This window comes from Lagopus muta, chromosome 4 (genome assembly GCF_023343835.1).
Source record: "Lagopus muta isolate bLagMut1 chromosome 4, bLagMut1 primary, whole genome shotgun sequence".
Lineage (NCBI taxonomy): Eukaryota > Metazoa > Chordata > Aves > Galliformes > Phasianidae > Lagopus > Lagopus muta.
Window position 1 is genome coordinate 10,667,765 of NC_064436.1, and position 17,434 is coordinate 10,685,198.

The following is a 17,434-nucleotide window of genomic DNA, read 5'->3' on the forward strand; positions in this document are numbered from 1 at the left end:
CTCATACATTCATTCAGATCACCTGCATAAATTCTGCATGTATACAGCACACACAAGGGTAGCAGTTTTGTGTAAGTATATTCCCTTCTGTTTTCCCTATTTGTTTCCTCTTCCAACTTTAGTTAAGAGTAGTGGATAACAAAATGGACAATGGAATAAATGAAATACAGATATTTAAAGCATCCCAAGCCAGCAAATTAAACAAAGTAATTTGCTGAATTCCTTCTGAACTTTGTGCAAAACTGTGCAGAAAACATTCTTCATTGCTAATCAAGGAATGTTGCATATGAACTAGAGTAATTGTTTATAACACAAAGCAAACAGTGCCTGTAAAGCTTGGGACCATTTTGGTTTTTTTTTATGCATCTTGAAAGAAAGTGGATTGGCCTTCAGTTGTGAAGTCTATGAGCAAAATTTTAAATATGCCTTATCTCAGTTACAGCTTCGGAAGTGTAGCTGAATACACTGCAAGTGGACAAAAAATATATATCTTTGCCTTTGTAATAGGACTCTCAGGGGGCTCTGATCATTAGACTGTGAGTTAGCAACATCTGGAAAACATTAGGGAAATGCCCTAGGAAAAGGCTACCTCTCTGCATCGCTTAATTTTCAAAGAATGTACAAAAGACTCAATGACTGCAAGAATCTAGCTTCAGTATCTGTGTTCCTCTTATATAATTTGGTCTGCTGCCAGTTTCTGAAGGTTATCTTAAAATGAAGATCCTTTCAGAGGAAACATTCAAATACCTCAGAGCTTTAAGGAAATACACTGCAGACCCTCCCTTGGACAGTGCTAATCAAAAACAAAAATACAATTAGGAAGGAGTTTATTGAGATATCGAATATAAAGCACAATAAATTGCAGAATGTTCCAGTTCAGAAAAATAAAACAATCTACTTAGATTTTTTCACTGAATACCAAGATAAATCAATTTTTCACTAAAGAGAATATATATATTTCTAATAAACAAACAAACAAACAAACACAACAAACCAATGGACGAACAGTTTTGAAAGCTTGGTTCTTTGTCAGGTTTTACCTAGAACAAGATTAAGGAGATGATGTAGGGCTGAGAAATTAGGAGTCCTGTTGTTGTTATGAGTCAATGAATGTTAACATTGTTAAGGAATCACAGTGTTACAGAATGCCTTGGTTTGGAAGAGGTCTTAAAGATCATCTAGTTCCAAACCCCCTGCTGTTGGCAGGGTTACCACCCACTAGATCAGGCTGCCAGGGTCCCCTCAAACTTGGAAGATAAATAGCGCAATATAATTTTAAGTAATCAGCAGCTAGGCTTCTTACTTTGAAGGAGACAAATCTTTGAGCAATATGGTTTTCCCTCTTAGAGATGACTTCTTACTGAGACACCTAAACAGTTTTGACATCCACATTATTGCCAAATTCTAAAGATGGTTAAGGACATGATAGATATGACTGCAACAGAGCTGTTTTGCCAAGCAGCAAAAATTTGCAGGAAAATTTTAGACTGCTTCCACTTTTTTTTTCTTCTTTTTTTTTTTGGTGGGGGGGTGGGGGGACGTGAGGGGGGATTGTATTAGGGATCACTCTAGTAGCCTTTGAAAGACATAAAAGATTGGTGTAAATTCAAGCTTCTTAGAGTAGAGTAGATTTCCTGCAGAAATGAATATTTTATATATATATATATATATATATATATATATATATATATATATATATATATTTCCCTCTGGGTTCTTTCTTCAAACAAGAAGCAAGCAAGCTACATTGCACTGGTTGGGGAAAAAAATCTTATTTTCCATGTCTGTGCCCTGAAAGAAAAAAAAAAAGTAGATGAAAGTATGGTGTTGATACTTCAATTAGTAACAAATCAAGCTTCCTACCATGTCAGAGTTTATCAACAAAGTGGCATACTGAATTAATAGTCGCGAGATAGCAATGCACAGCTCAAGAAAAAACAGAAAGGTAATTCTATTTCCTTCACATCACCAGAAAGTCTATAAGAATTGGTAAGGACCCGGTGGCAGCAGACCACCAGGCATACTAGTTTGTCAAGGAACAAAGCTCTCATAGTGTGATGGGCAAAAAAAAGCATGAAATTCTTATATAGAATGTTTTAGTCTTCAGAAAAGGCAGGCATCTGATCAAACTTCTAACTATTAATTAGTTGTCAAGCAATTTCACTACTTCTACTATATTCAGATCGTATTATGACTAATTTCAGCCTAATACCATCTGCAAGGCAGCCTGAATACTTCACTTCCATTCTGGCCTGTACAGCAACAGATTACTCATTAAACAGCGTAATGATCTGCAAAGAATATTGTGGAAAACCAACTGTAGTACTGGTTCATTGGAGGTCATTAGAGAATGACATTTGCTTCTGCATATGCATTGAAATCAGTGGGGTTGCTAACACTAGCCAAAGATCTGGTTTTGTGTGTATGGGCTAATCTCTCCTTAATCACTCCCACGTAGATTAAAGTTTGTATTTAGTTTTCACAGTAGAAGTAAAAGAGAAGCTATCACTGGTCATAACAATTCTACTCACATACTGGATCAGGTTCATTCCTGAAATAATTTCAGTTGAAGTTGTTCAGACTAATATATGCAATAATTTAATCCACTAGATTTGCCCATTGCATTCTATCTTGGGTCGTCCTTATGTTCTCACTGGCCAGCAATAGATGTAACACACTGTAAGGAAAAGAGTTGCTAATAGCAGTGATGTTACCCAAGTGAAAACACATGCTAACTAAATTATAATACATGCAAGAAAGTATGTTGACAACTGCAACAATTAACATAGTAACCTGGTATTCTTGTATTGCCATGTCTGACAGTACAAAGCATAAGAAGCAACTAGAAATCTAAAGGAAAACTGAAGATGCCATCCCTGTAGAGAAAATCTACAGAACAATCCACATCATTTTACATTAAAAGCGCACAAAAATACATAGAAAATTCCATCAGTTACCTCATATCAACACTTTTTCTCATATGCAATGAGAAAAATACTCAAACCTGACCTCATCCATCCGAATACAGCTGAGTAAGAACTCTGATCTGAAGGATGAATGAACCTTTGAACAACTCATTGGAGAAAGGCAGAAAAACTTATCGTGACGCAAAAGATAAACTGTCACTCCATGTACTTCTCTCACTGCCCTATTCTACCCTAAAGTAAAAATTTAGTGAAAAAAATCTTAGAGTTACAATCTACAATCTAAAAAGAAACATCATATTGTGCAGGAATTTCTCTCACAAACTCCTCTCATTGCTCTTAAGTAAATTTTAGATACTTGGCTGTCCTGATTGCCAGCAGCAAATTTTCTTCAGGTTACCATACATCAGACCATTATGAGGCAAAACCACTTCCAGTTGGTCAACACATTTCCTGCAGTAAAAGCTACAGAGGAACCAAATAGTTATGCAAGTCATCCTGTGCATCAAGTGTCCTCATAAGAATTACCTTTGTGGAGTCAAAGAACACACGCTAAACTGAGCTCATCCAGGCAATGGACATCACATCCTACCACAGTTTATTTGCACTGTTTTCATGAAGCAATGGTATTATGTCTGACTAGTCAGCTCTTTGGCAACCTGCAAACAAACTATAGAATCAAGGTGGGGGTTACACTCAATAACCCTTTTGTAGAATAAGTGTAGCACAGCTAAGAGATGCTGACCTTCCAGGACAATACAATTTTCCCCATTGCCTCTCCCTGTCAGTTTCCCATTGTGCTATTGCTGATTATTACTCTCTCTTTACCTCACAGAATGAAACATTCTAGGAGATTCCTTTATTTCTATGAAGTCACATTTACTCCCCCCCCAGTTCTCCCTGGTCAAGGCTTTTTTTTTTTCTTCTTCTACAGTAGGTCAACACATAAAAGAAACAGGTTCTATCCACTCAGAAAAAAATAGAAACATGCTGAAATATTTCTTCTCCTCCTAGTAATCTATAAGCAAAGCTATAGATTCTAGTTTACTTTTACACTAAGTCTGTTCACATTTGAAACAACAAAGACTGCAACACTTACATGCTGCTTGAGTTCTCAAACCATTGCCTCTGCCTTGTAACTCTGGCAAACTTTGCAGTGGTAGCTGCAGACTACAGAGTTGTTCTCACTTGCACTGTCATAACAAAAGCATCTGCTAGTGCTGATAGGCAGAAAAACAAACTCTGGATTCAGGACACAGCAGTAGAGAAGCAAACAATAGTACTCATTGTCTGCTTTAAGCATTTACAAAATAAAGATCTAGTTCCAACCTTCCTGATATAAGTAGGAACAATTTCCACTCGATCAGGCTGCCCAGGGCCACATCCAATCTGGCCTTGAACACCTCCAGGGATGGGACAGCCATAGCTTTTTTAGGCAGCCTGTCCCAGTGCTTCACCAGTTTCTGAGAAAAGATTTTCCTCCTAACACCTAACCTAGATCTACTTTCATAGAACCAGAGAACCATAGAATCACAGAATGGCCTGGATAGAAAAGGACCACAATGATCATCCTGTTCCAACCCCCTGCTGTGTGCAGGGTCGCCAACCAGCAGACCAGGCTGCCCAGAGCCACATCCAGCCTGGCCTTGAATGCCTCCAGGGATGGGGCATCCACAGCCTCCTTGTGCAACCTCTTCCAGTGTGTCACCACCTTCTGAGTGAAAGACTTCCTCCTAATATCTAACCTAAACCTCCCGTCTCAGTTTAAAACCATTCCTTTTCTTTAGTTTAAAGCCATTACCCCTTTCTCCTATCATTATTCTCCCTGATAAAGTGGACAGATTTCCAGTAAGCCTCCTTTAGGTACTCGAAGGCTGCTATAAGGTCTCCCCAGTGCTTTCTCTTCTTCAGGCTGAACAACCCCAACTGTCTCTCTAGGAGAAGTGTTCCGATCATCTAAATCTGTAAATTCATAGCAGCTGGTGATGTATATCCATGCTCAGAACACCTTTTCTGTTATTGAAAACAAGGATCAGATTTTTTCCATAAAAATAAATCATATCATACTTCTGTCCTCTTTTGAAGGCACAGATATTTAATCTCTATCGATCTATTCAGCCAACCCTTCCTTTGTTGGCATTTGCTCAGCACGTGCACTTGGGTACACAAGTGCTTGTTATATTCACTTAGATTTCTATTACTTGTACTGAAGTGCTTTTTACAAACACAGCAGTGTCTCTTGTGGTTTTAATCAAAGACATTTGCATGGCATGACCCACTTAGATCTGCAGCTAATGCTGTGAACTACTTTATTTTTTCAACTATCCAGGCTATGCAATTACTGAATGGCAAGCTCATCTATATCACTAAACACCTGCCAAGAGGAATCCTGCAAAATCATCATCTTTTAAGACATTTAAGCTGGGCTGAAGAAAGCAATAGTAAGTAGGTAGCATGAAACGGGGTGAAAAACAGATACATCAACATTTCCACCTGTAATCTCTCTGGCATATGGATTGTTGCTGAAGTTTAAATTCTGAGATTCACTATCTTAGCATTTATTTGCTTCTAACATGGATCTGCTCAAATCTTGCTTAGGGAATGGCACCTAATGCTAACTGTCCTCATATCTCTTTAAGATATGCACAAACAGTAAACCATGGAAGAGTGAAACAACTTCCAAAAGGGATTCCAGGTCATTGAGTCTGACTGGAAGTAGCACCAACCATACCTGGCCATATTAGTCATTCCGAAGTCTATTCACAGAAACAGTGTTGCCTGATTGCAAGACAGCTTGTCAAATCTTGGTAAACTTAGCATAATCACAACCCATCAGCAGAACAAAGCAAATGAAGTGCAAATACTAGAAGATGAAACAATTACTTTTTGTTGAACACAGAGGAACAGTAATTACGGTCTGATTTTCTTTCCTTTTTAATAGCTTTATGTCATCTACTTCCACTATGTGTGCCTTTGCTGGGGAGACTGTATGATTAAAATTAATCTACTTCTGGTCCACAAGGTCTTTTCAGTAATGTATTATTGGAAACTCTCATTTTGATGATTTATTAATCTAATGTATCATTATAGAACTGCCATGTCATACAGTTCTGCTCTTTCTTACTGTCAAGTACTTTGGTGACAGTCTTCGTGAACGTGCTTCTGGCCAGCAGTCATTTCTAGAAATATGTTCAAGGCAATAAATAAGAAGATGAGATAAGGAACATCTTCTCGTGAAAAAAATAAAGCTGGTGCCAAAAACCAGCTATTTAGACACTACTTCTAGTGCAGTATTTCCTTTGCTGGCTCTGGGAAGCTAATGGAAGCTTTAAGATTAAGACTAATCAAGAAAGATGGTCACCATGTTGTTACAGACAAGGTGGTCTAACACTGTATTCCTCATCTTTCTGTTACCCCCTCTTTGCTACAAGTGCAGAGTACACTTTTCTCATCAAGGGCTTACTCCTGGCAACTCAGGACAGCTGTCCCTAGTCTCTGCCACACTGCAGCATGCCTCTGCTTCAGAAGTGAGTGCCTGGAAGTCTGTCCATTGCTTTTGCATCTACCATCTGGTCTAAGAGATTTTGCTTTTTCATGTAAATCTCGCCCCTTTCATTCTGCAGCAGAAATTTAAAACAAAGAAAGAAAATGGTAAGATGAGGCATGATTTGCAGTCCCTAGCAGTTAAAATAATTAATACAAATATTTAGCATCATTGAATTATAAATGCAAATGTAAAGAACAACTTTTAAAATCAATGTTTTGTCATCAATTATGAAAAGAAAATCAAACAATTGCCATTATTTATTTAAGCACACAAGCTCATTCTGCAATTTCTAATTACATGACTGTTTTAACAGTCCACGATTACAGATGCAAAGGGATGACTAGTTTTGATGTAATCTAAGTAAATAATAATAAAAAAACAACAAAGTACTACAAAAGTGGTACTAAAGCTTAGAAAAAAAAGTTTATAAAAGATCATCTTTAAAACTGATTGTCTTAACACCCATACTGTTTCTAACAACTTTAGCAATTAATTCCATACATAGAGACGTTATTAAATATATACATCTATATGCATATGCATGTATATATATGTATGCTTATATGTATATATTTATATGAAAATGTAGGAGAAAAGTTTTCAAGTATTTCCTGTGAAACAGCACAGAGTGCAGCAAGTCTTTTATACAGTTAATGAGAGAAGAGGTAAGTGGATGACTATTTATAGTTTACTTGTCTGAGAAGTTTGCAGAACCATTACCCTTTGAAGAGGACAGCATAAGACAGAAAAGAATTGCAAAGAAATCATGAAAGAATAAACAGTGAATCGTGAGGTTTTGGTGAGTCTTTGAAAAATATAATTCAAAACCATTATATTAGCATCTACTCTGAGAGAGCGGAAGGAATATTTCCTATGGAAAGTTTATTTAGTAAAGGTAATGTCTTAAATGGTAAATTGTTAAGACTCCATTTAAGGACTCGTAGGTGAAGGTTGCTTTGCAACGAACTGTTTTGGGCACTGATCTGAACAACAGCAGTTTTATGCTTCCTCAAAAACATAAGTATCAGAAAGCACAGAAGTTACTAAGAAGGAAATGACACTAAGCCAGAACTTGCTGAGAAATCTGTGCTACCACTATCCTGTCACAAAACAAGTGTATGTCAGGTGATCACGGAATGCCATTGCAAAGAAATGTAGGGCAAACCAGCTGGTAAGACTACAGGAAAAAAAAACAAAACACAGAAAACATCAAGAAAGCATTTGTTGTAGCCAGAAAATAACAAGCAGATTATCAACTAACAGAGACAATTTCTACGCCTATATTTTGACTAAAGAGTTCTAATTTTCCATGTTATCAAAAAGTGTGGGCTGATCCTGCTTAAGCCTTTTAGGTAGAAAAAGATATAGAACCAGGAAACTTAATTTATCTTATAAATAAGTAACAATTCCCATCACTGCATTCAGTAAATGCTCTGCAATGAACTTAATTAATCTTGTAAATAAGTAACAAATCTTATCACTGCATTCAATGAATGTTCTGCAATGTGAAAACTCTCTTGGTATTTCCAGGTAAATACAGAATACTAAGTAACAAAGACAGTAAGACCTCAGATCAAATCACTAAAGTCAGTGAAATAAAAGAGTCAATCAGCTTAAGTTACTCCAGGATCATTAACAAAATAACTAAATTTGATACTATTAAAACAGGGTATTTGGAATAGACGCCTTTGCTGGGAGTCACAGAGTTAAAACAATTCATATTTATTTGGAGATGTTTTTGTTGTTTTTTTTTTTTCAAATATGTCCCATTAAAATTTCCCTTCATTATCTTTTTCTTCTTTTTTTTTTTTGTCATCAAGAATAAAGATGGATTTCCTAAAATCTTTTTGGCCAGCTGGCTGCATACTGCCCCAAACTGTCTCCATATGTTTTATTGCTCTGGCTTGGTAGCATATGGCTGTTCAGCAGTTTTGAAGGTAGCAGAAATAGGTGTTGTGAACAACCTCAGCTAAATCAAGTAAAAGTTAATTTTAAAAGTTCTCACATCAAAGAACAGTAGAAGTAAGTGTAGTGATAGAAGGGCTGCAGTCAGTGTCACTGGGCAGTGTTGAAGCCTGCTGGCTTCAAACATTAAAGGTACTGTTTGCACACTTGCAGGTTCCAGAATTTGAATGGTTATTATTGTTTTCAAGTTGGAAGGAGCCCATGTGGATCTTTATCAAACAGCCTCGTAACTGAAAGAAACATAAATATAGGAGACAGGAGATGTTAAAAAAAAAAAAAAAAGCAAGCAGAATTTAAAAAAAGCAAATGATCAGTAAGTCAGTGGCAACAGACTGTCAGAAAAGCACAGGCAACATCCACAGTTGTACTGAATTCATTATGCAGTTACCTTGTTTTTAAAGAAACATTTCATGGGTTCTGCCTTCTTGGGGCACTGCAAACACCTGAGTCAATTCAGTGGTTTGCACATATTAGGGAACAAATTCCATGGAATTTAAGAGGGAAACTGCCATTAACATACAGAAAATTACAAATGGAATTCCAAGAAAGCTTATAAATCCAGTGGATCAATTTAGGTGCGCCTGTTCCCCCCCAAATAAGAAGCAGAACTTTGAGGACAGCTTTCCCAAATGCTCCCAACATAGGAAATGGTTTCAGAAGTGGTGAGTTAAACACAAGGCAATCGGATACTTTCACACAATTTCTTAATGTATTTGATCTACTAAGTTTCCCAATCAATTTCTTTTTGCATCTGAAATGCATATAGTTCATCTGCCAGTTAGAAAATAAAAAGGTTTTAGAACTTTTCTGAACATATATTTTACTATTTATACAAAGAAGTCAAAAGGAGCAGAGAGAACATCTCCAGGTTGTGTTAAAAGAGCTAGGTGCCTTTGTAATGATAACAGTGGTAACTCATCTACAGAAAACATGTTTGCATCCAGTGGTATTTCTATGTAACGGTATTCATTCAGAAGAAAGAAAAAAAACAAAAAGCTGTGCTCAGGAGCTTGTATTTAGTTACATTAATTTCTATATCCTGGAACAGGTCTAAGCATTTCAATTTCCTCAGTATTCCTGTTGGTAACCAAGGAAGTTCTCTGCAAGTCAGACAGAGAATCTGACTATTAGGTGCCTAGTTAGTTAAAATGCCTCTACATTGCACTGCATTATTAAGGGAGGAAAAGAGAGGCTACATTTCATGGTACTCACTTTCTTTGGCTACCACATTGCTAAATGGAGTTTAGGGCACCTAACACCTGGAAATACCTGGTTTTCAAAGTGTCAGTTCCCTGAATAAGTCAGTCTGAAACAGAGCATGTAATCTATGTCATTTCCCAATTATGCTCTAAATATCCAGTTAAATGATCAATTAAGTAATGCTCCACATTAAGGAACAGAAGGGGAAGGGGCACTACAATAAATTTCACACACCACAGCAAGTGGTGCCTGGGAAGGATTTCCCACACTTAACATTTACCATCCGATTCTCTTTCTGCTTGCCTCCCTGACAGTGGCTGTTTTATGCTTCAGTGTTTGGAACACCAACAAGAAAATTTTCAAATTTCTATTGCAGACTATAACAACTTTGTTATTTCTGAGGCACATAATTTACTTTCATCATTTCTAACTCTCATGCTATTATTCACGTGTATTCTCTTTTCTTTTTGTAATAGGAAGAATAAAGACTTGCATCTGAAAACCAGTTCTGAAAGGTAGGCAACAAATACCAGAGGACTCCTAAGCTGGACAGAAAACAGAATTTACTCAAGACACAGACTTAACACCAGAAGTGTAGGTGTCTAGTCTAGTATTAGATACCGAGTTTGGTGGCCCTGCCTGTGGCAGGAGGGTTGGAGCTTGATGATCCTTGAGGTCCCTTCCAACCCAAGCCATTTTATGATTCTATGATCCATCTTCATATTTTGTTTTTGAAGTTTTGAGCAATACAAGTTGTTTGTAAAAGTAGTGTGGTTCAGCCTATTCTATTTATTGCTATTGAATTCAGGCAAACTTTATAAATACATATCTATCAAACTGACATCATCCTGAAGGAGTTTTCTTCCCTGCCTTTCTTTCTACCAATTGACCTTTCTTCTTTTATGTCATCTGTAACCCTGAGGTATCCTTTCTGTTTGCTTTTGAGTCACGCTGACACTGAGGATTATTTTTTAATTTTTTCATTGTTTAAATCTCATCCTAACTCCTATCTGCCTTTAACTTTCAAAGCCTCTCTTCATCTCAGTGTGCTTCACAGCATATTCTTGTATTCTGATCCCAGGAAAGCCTTCTGTAATTCCATCTGTCTTCCAAAGGCACTTACCCCTGCAAGATACTAACTGCATCTTCAAGTACGCTGAGAACAGGCTGCAGGCGTAAAGGTATTCTGCATGAGATTTTGCTGGAGATGTAGGAGCTAACTCTATTCCATATCTTAAGACTGTGCCCCTTCCTCAACAGTGTGTGCATCCCAGTTGATGTGGCAAACTGGGACAAGGCACGGATAGTCATCTACAATATTTTTCAGATTTATACCTCCTAGATGTCAAGGAAATTCCTATATAGGCTGTTAATTACTCACATGATCTACTGAAACACACATTTTCTCCATTACAATACCTGATATATTAAGACCTAAGTCAATGCCATAACATGGAGGACTTACTATGAGAAGATACTGGGATTCAATCAGTGTTCCCATAATTTTAATTAATATTTTAAATAAGTATTCAATCCAAAATTAGTAAACCTGGAGTCTGGGTAAAATATCCTGAAAAAGAGATTGGTATCAGAATGAAGAGAAAACAATGAGCAAGCAGGGAGAAGAACAAAGCCGCAGGAGGCCCTTTTTAAGGATAGGCATGGAACTGTGGCAGTGATGTATTTTATTTTGTTTTTATGTTGCTGCAGTTACACAGGACAGAAGAACACAAAAGGTTTTCCCAACAATTAGTTCTGGACAACTGGGTGTAACTTTGGTTCCTCATCTTCATCCTCTCAGATGCCTATACAGTCATTACAAAGGGATAAGGACACAGATGAATGCTCATCTTGACTGAAATTAGGCAGAAATTGATGAGTAAAACTCCCTGTAGAGAACATGAAGCAATGATACTTCAGCTGGTATCCACAATTCAGCTGGCCTTCACAAGGTTACAGGAATGATGTAGCTGTGCTAATTTCCCAGTCAGATAAAATGAGCCCAGGGAGAGCTCCAGAACTGTTGTATCTTGTAAGAGTTAACTTTTTAAGCTCAGTGATCTGCATTTGTTTGCCTTACCATCAAAGTTAATTTATAGCGCCTTTCTCATAACAGCCAGTAAAACTAGTGCAAATGTTGTCTCTCAAATTGGAGCCCTTTTCTCTTCACCTTTTTGCTGGCATACAAAAAGGAAACCTTAACAATTTCAAGCTAGGACTGCAAGATACTGAACTTACAGAACCCTTCACATTATCTCCTACTTCCATTTAACTTTCAGATCAAAATAATTTAAATTGTCCTTATTACTTCAGTATCTGTAGCGCTATTCATTCCTTTGTGGTGATCATCCAAACGATCCTATTTGTTATAAGAATTCTGCAAAGATATTAAGCTGCAGCTCCTATTAAAAAATCCCACACCAATCCTGATCTAATATACGGATCAGTGTGTATTTGTATTTAATGAGAAGCTGGTGACAAGATGGAACACTCTGCACTGAGATATATACTGAAATTACTGGATGGACCATGCTCAAAAATGTTCTGTTTGGTGCAGGACAGTCTCTTCTCTGCATCTGGTCATTCCTGTGTAACCTGGATTTATGACAGCATCTCCTGTGATCCATCCTTCTCCTTTTCTGCATGAAGCTTAGACTATGAAGATCAATGGCCCCAAGATGGCTTTGCTACTTCAGGGCAAGGAAGCCTCTCCAGAGGTCACCTGCATTCCAAATGAGCCAATGCAGAGCAAAATACTACAGCTGTACAGACAGATTATTCCTTTAGTTTTGATTTTGTAAAAATCAAAACAATTGTCCTGTGGTTTTCTGCAAGTTTCTAATTAAAACTCTCATCTGTTTTTTTTTCCTTCCTTTTTTTTTTTTTTTTTGGTAAAAGATAAAGAAAAGATTCTGTATACAGAACTGTATGTATACAATACTGTATGCAGATATACATGGTGAAAAACTCCTGCTAGACCTACTAAGCTTCTTTTACTACTAATGGAAATTCTTCTTTTTTTCAAGAAGAAATGTAGATCTAGTTGAAATCAGAGTAGCAGCATAGCACTTGTTCCACTTCAGTGGATGCAAACAGCAAATCTATCAGTAACAGAGGCAGCTGTAGACAATGGAACACAGGTGTGAAGCACTTAACTCCTCACAGATAAAATACACAAGCTGAAAGCACAAGGGTAAGCTATTGGTTTTCAACCAAGCAGGAAGTTAATTGAATGTCTAAAGTTGAGAAGAAGCCAGATATGTGGCAATACTTGTAAGAAATGAGATTTGTAGCACAGCATATAAGGAAAGGAAGAGAAAGTATGCTAAGTAAAGGACAAGAAACAGGAGTTGCATGTAAATTGGTTCATCTAACAAAAATTTGTCCAGATAATGGCTACCTTAATGTCACCCATTTTTGTCCCAGAAGCAATTCTAGGAAGCACTAGGAAGTCATAGGGAATCTAGTGCTGGATTTTTAATTTTTATTTATTTTTTTTTTTTTGTATGCAAACAACTAAAGTTACTTTAAATTACCTTTGAGAAATACTAGAACATACAGTACCCTTGTATTGTTTGTATCCGTAACCAAGAAGACTCAGTCAGGACCTCAATATCCTTGAATCTGTTGGCCAGATCTGCGGGTGATTTATGAGTTCAACAGCAGGATTTAGAGAATTCAGAAGGCTGGGCAGAGAGCTACCTATTATATACCACTATGGTGTGCAAGACTTCAGCAATGCTCTGGGAAGAAAATATTTTAACTTTCCTGTTCTGAAATCTTTGAGAGTTATGTCTGCTACAGAAAAGGAACCCTTAGAAACATTTTCCTGCCTCAGCCTTGAAATTTTCCTACTTTACTTACCAGTTGACCAGTTACAATGGTCCCCTGATGCTGTCAGTGATTTTCCTCCTTCTGCTCCTCAGTCAGATTTTCTCAGCACAGCCCACCATCCTTGTCTGCAGCTTATCTTGTTAGGGCTGAATTTTCCCTTTCACTTCCAACTGAGGAATTGCATCCCTCCTTAACTTTGCTGCACCTCACAAATTCAGCATGCTGTGCTGGTAGCTGCCATCTTTGACAGATCACTGAAATCCTGTCATTTTCTGGTACTGGCTTTGCTTGAGAAGGAGAACGGACTGGGTGACCTCTAGCATCTCTTTCAATCTTACTTTTCTGTGATTTCTTACTTTTTCATGGTGGCTTTCTCAGAAGGGCTGAACATCTGGTTGGGCCAAAAAGATAATTATTTTCAATAAGAGCATGATTTTGGTCTCATTATGTAACTTCAAGAGTGCTGCATAATGCTAAATACATTATTCAGGCCATAGGGAGCTTTGTCAAGTCAAAAAAAGGTCAAAAAAAACCAAACAAGCAAAAAAAACCAACAATACTGCAACTGTTCTCTACTTGGAGTTCTGTCTGAATGGCATGATGGAATTATTAACGACACTGACAGCTTTTCATCTCTATTTTTTTTTTTTTTTACTATTTAAAGAAAAAAAAAGGAAAAGCATAGTTATGGGCTCCTTCTTTCTATTGTTGATATTTCACTATCTTCAGTGTACTTAGAAAAATCCCTAATGTTTCTACATATTTGCACAGATAGGAAGTTTGACCTTTCATGCAGATTTTGCCTTTATTGATACCATCGGACACAAGTGAAGTCTGCTCCTTTTCAAAGTAATTGGATTAATGCAAACATTTTCACAGCCTTCCTCAAACTAGTATAAATGGTCTGACATTAAATGAGGTTAAGAAGTCCCCTATAAACTACCACTGCTGTTATTAAATTTAATTAAGATAGAAAAGCAGGCAGTTTAAAAGGGAAAGTGTTGCACAAAAATGGCAGCACAGAAAAATGAGTCTAATGGCGAGATAACACACAAGCAGAGATATTACAAGGTAAAAATCCACAACCAAATTATACAGCACTTCAGCTTCTGCTGATACAGTGCTCCTAGCACTAGCACTAGCAGTAATAAAACCTTTTGCCCTTTCACCCCTTTCTTCTACCAAAATTAAGTGATAATTACCAAAGATTTGCTATAAAATGCGTGCTTCGAGAAATTCTGTCATTCTAAAATTCTGCATAGATTTCACAAAAGTAGCTGGTATTAGATGTAGCATGCCTTTCTCGCTGAGCGTGGTTTGTTTCATTTTGTTGCCAAAAAATGAACAACTATTGTTTGAGCATGAAAGCTACTTTTGTGAGTTTGGGCTCAGGCATGTAACTACGAGTCCCCGTTGTCTTGAGTCCAATTGTTAATAGCTGATATTTCAGTAAGAAACAAATGCTGTGCAGAGCAGCACTTTGATACTAGAGGCTCTTCCACAATGCAAAGGTAATCGGTTAGCAAGAAAGTTAATTAAACAGATTTGTGACCAATCTTTTCTTCTGCTTAGTTTCTGAAACATTTTCATTTGTGTTGTACAACCTGCTCTTAACAAGATATGTTTATCTTCTGCTAAAGTTATCTACTTGCAACACTAAGTAGATTTGACTTTCAAAAAAGGTAGAGAAAAGATTGGGAAACCTCAAAGGACTTATCATATTCAAATAAGCTAATGTTGATTGCCCTGAAACTGTATATGGACAAACGTATACGCCCAAAAGGAATATAGAGAATGCCACGTAACAACCAAAACATCTGGTTTTTGTTTGTAGAGACAACATGTGTCTAAATTTCAGGATTTCATGAAAAATTTGAGAGGAAAAAATGTGAAATACTGATCAGAATTCAGAAAATAAATATTTTAATAGTTGAGAAAATATGATACAAAACTAAATGTGTGATTACAAAAAAGGAAGAAAAAAGTAATAAGCACTTCCCAGGAGCCACACTAGACAGATTTTTTTCAGATGATCTTATAAAGAATTCCAGTTTATGAGTATTTTTAAAGTTCAGAAAGGCTCAGCTTTCATCAAGAAAAAGAATTTTGAGTGTTCAGATCTGAAGATTGAAACTATAAAATTATAAGCTATAACGTAAATCAGTATCATAAGCTACAGTCAATCTGCTGAATAGACAGATGAGAATTTATACAGTTCCTTTTGTCTGTTCAAATAAACATCTGCAGGTAAACATACTCCATCCTTCACTGGCTCTGCCAAACAAACTGGAGCATATTAATCCAAGTATCACTATATGTCTTCAAACCAACTCAAATATGCATTGTGGGAAACAAGAAAAACAACAACAGCTGGAGGAGACAGCAACAGAAACAAGCTAAGGCAATGGCAATCTGGAGGGAAAGGTGGTTCAAACAAACCCAAGGTGCATCTTGTATCTGTCGACTCAAAAATTTTTATTTCTTCATATTCAAGTCCTTTCTTCACAGTAATCACTGTAACATAGAGAAAATTTTAGAGCTACTATTCCTTTGCTGGTACCAAAGACATTGACTTATTTTAACTAAAAATCCCCTTATTAAAAATGTTTGCTTTGCTTTCTTTGGTAAAGCCAGAGCTTTAGGCTTTGTCCATGCTCGGTTATGTGGACAGAATGAAACAGCTAAAATATCAACAAACTGGTCAAACTGAACTCTGAAAGAGACTGCACACTGCAAGATAAAAATTACTTCAGCAGTTCCCAGGATGATGTCATATCAAAAAGTGAAAAGCTGTGTTTGACACACACATTCTTAAGCTTCTAATCCCCTGGAAGGAAAAAGTACATCTTTATTCTTAGATTGCTATTGAAGTGAAATGAACGTAACTAATTTAATTCGCAAATGGAAGACAACCCATCACAGGCATTCTAAACTTTTCACTTATGCATATTGCTTCAATTGCTTTGCCTTAGTTTCCTTAATCTCTCTACTCTTACATGAGTTAATATCAATGTTTTTATGACAAGTTCAGACTCATGTAAAACACTATTTGATTGTTGATAGAAATGCAACATGATAAAATAAAAAACAAAACCCACATTATACTACTATTAGAATGACCTAAAGGAATCTTCCTAAAACTGGGAGCAAAAGCAGAACTTGTAATTCAGCAAGTATGCTTTGCAGTTGAGCCTTGATGCTCCTCAAGCCAGTGGGAAAAAGCACTGCTTGTTTCAACAAACTAGAAATCAAATATTTCTCATCTTTACCTCAGAGTAAAGGATCATCTTAGTCATGCTATTGACAGCAACAATAAAAGCTTTTTTTAAAATAGTCAATCCTTTTGCTGTTCTACTGCAGGTTGCTTTATTTGTCTGAAAGAGGTTGCCTTCTGTACAGCTCAGAAAATAGACACACACACTGTTTTAAGCTACAGCAGTAGTGAAGATTCAGTCCAGCTAGCTTTCTGTCAGACAAGGCATGTTTCAGCAAATTTCGGGTTATGTGGGGTTAGCATGTTTTAGTAACTTTAGGGCCACATGGATTTATAAGCATTAAGTCATATATTCACAGGCAGCAACTAGTCCTGCTCTTCAAATCACAGTATGTTCTATTACTGCACGCAGTGTTAGCCTTGGCAATGATGACAGTAACGTCAAGAAATCTAACACTCCCAAATGATGAATAGATGACTGCTGCCTTTTGCAATTACTGTTTCCACCTCTCTTGTGTGTGCAAAGTCCCACGCCTTTAGGCACAGTGGCTGGACAAAGGAGTGAAGGAAAAGGGACAATGCCTGTGATCCTCAGCCTGAGATTTTTCCCTAGAGCCAGTCACCAGCAGAAAACTTAACATTTACACTTTTTTCAAACTCTTGACTGGCTCAACAAAATGATGATTTGTAACTTGACAAACCACAGTTCAGACAACTCTTTTCCATGTTGATAAAACACCTTACTTCCAT

At 37.0% G+C, this 17,434-nt stretch overlaps 1 long non-coding RNA gene across 1 annotated transcript in view; it reads right to left on the reverse strand.

Annotated features, from left to right (window-relative positions):
- Positions 1–17,434, reverse strand: part of LOC125691589 (uncharacterized) — a 38,109-nt gene that overhangs the window by 1,027 nt on the left and 19,648 nt on the right. The gene's annotated exons all lie outside the window — the stretch shown is intronic.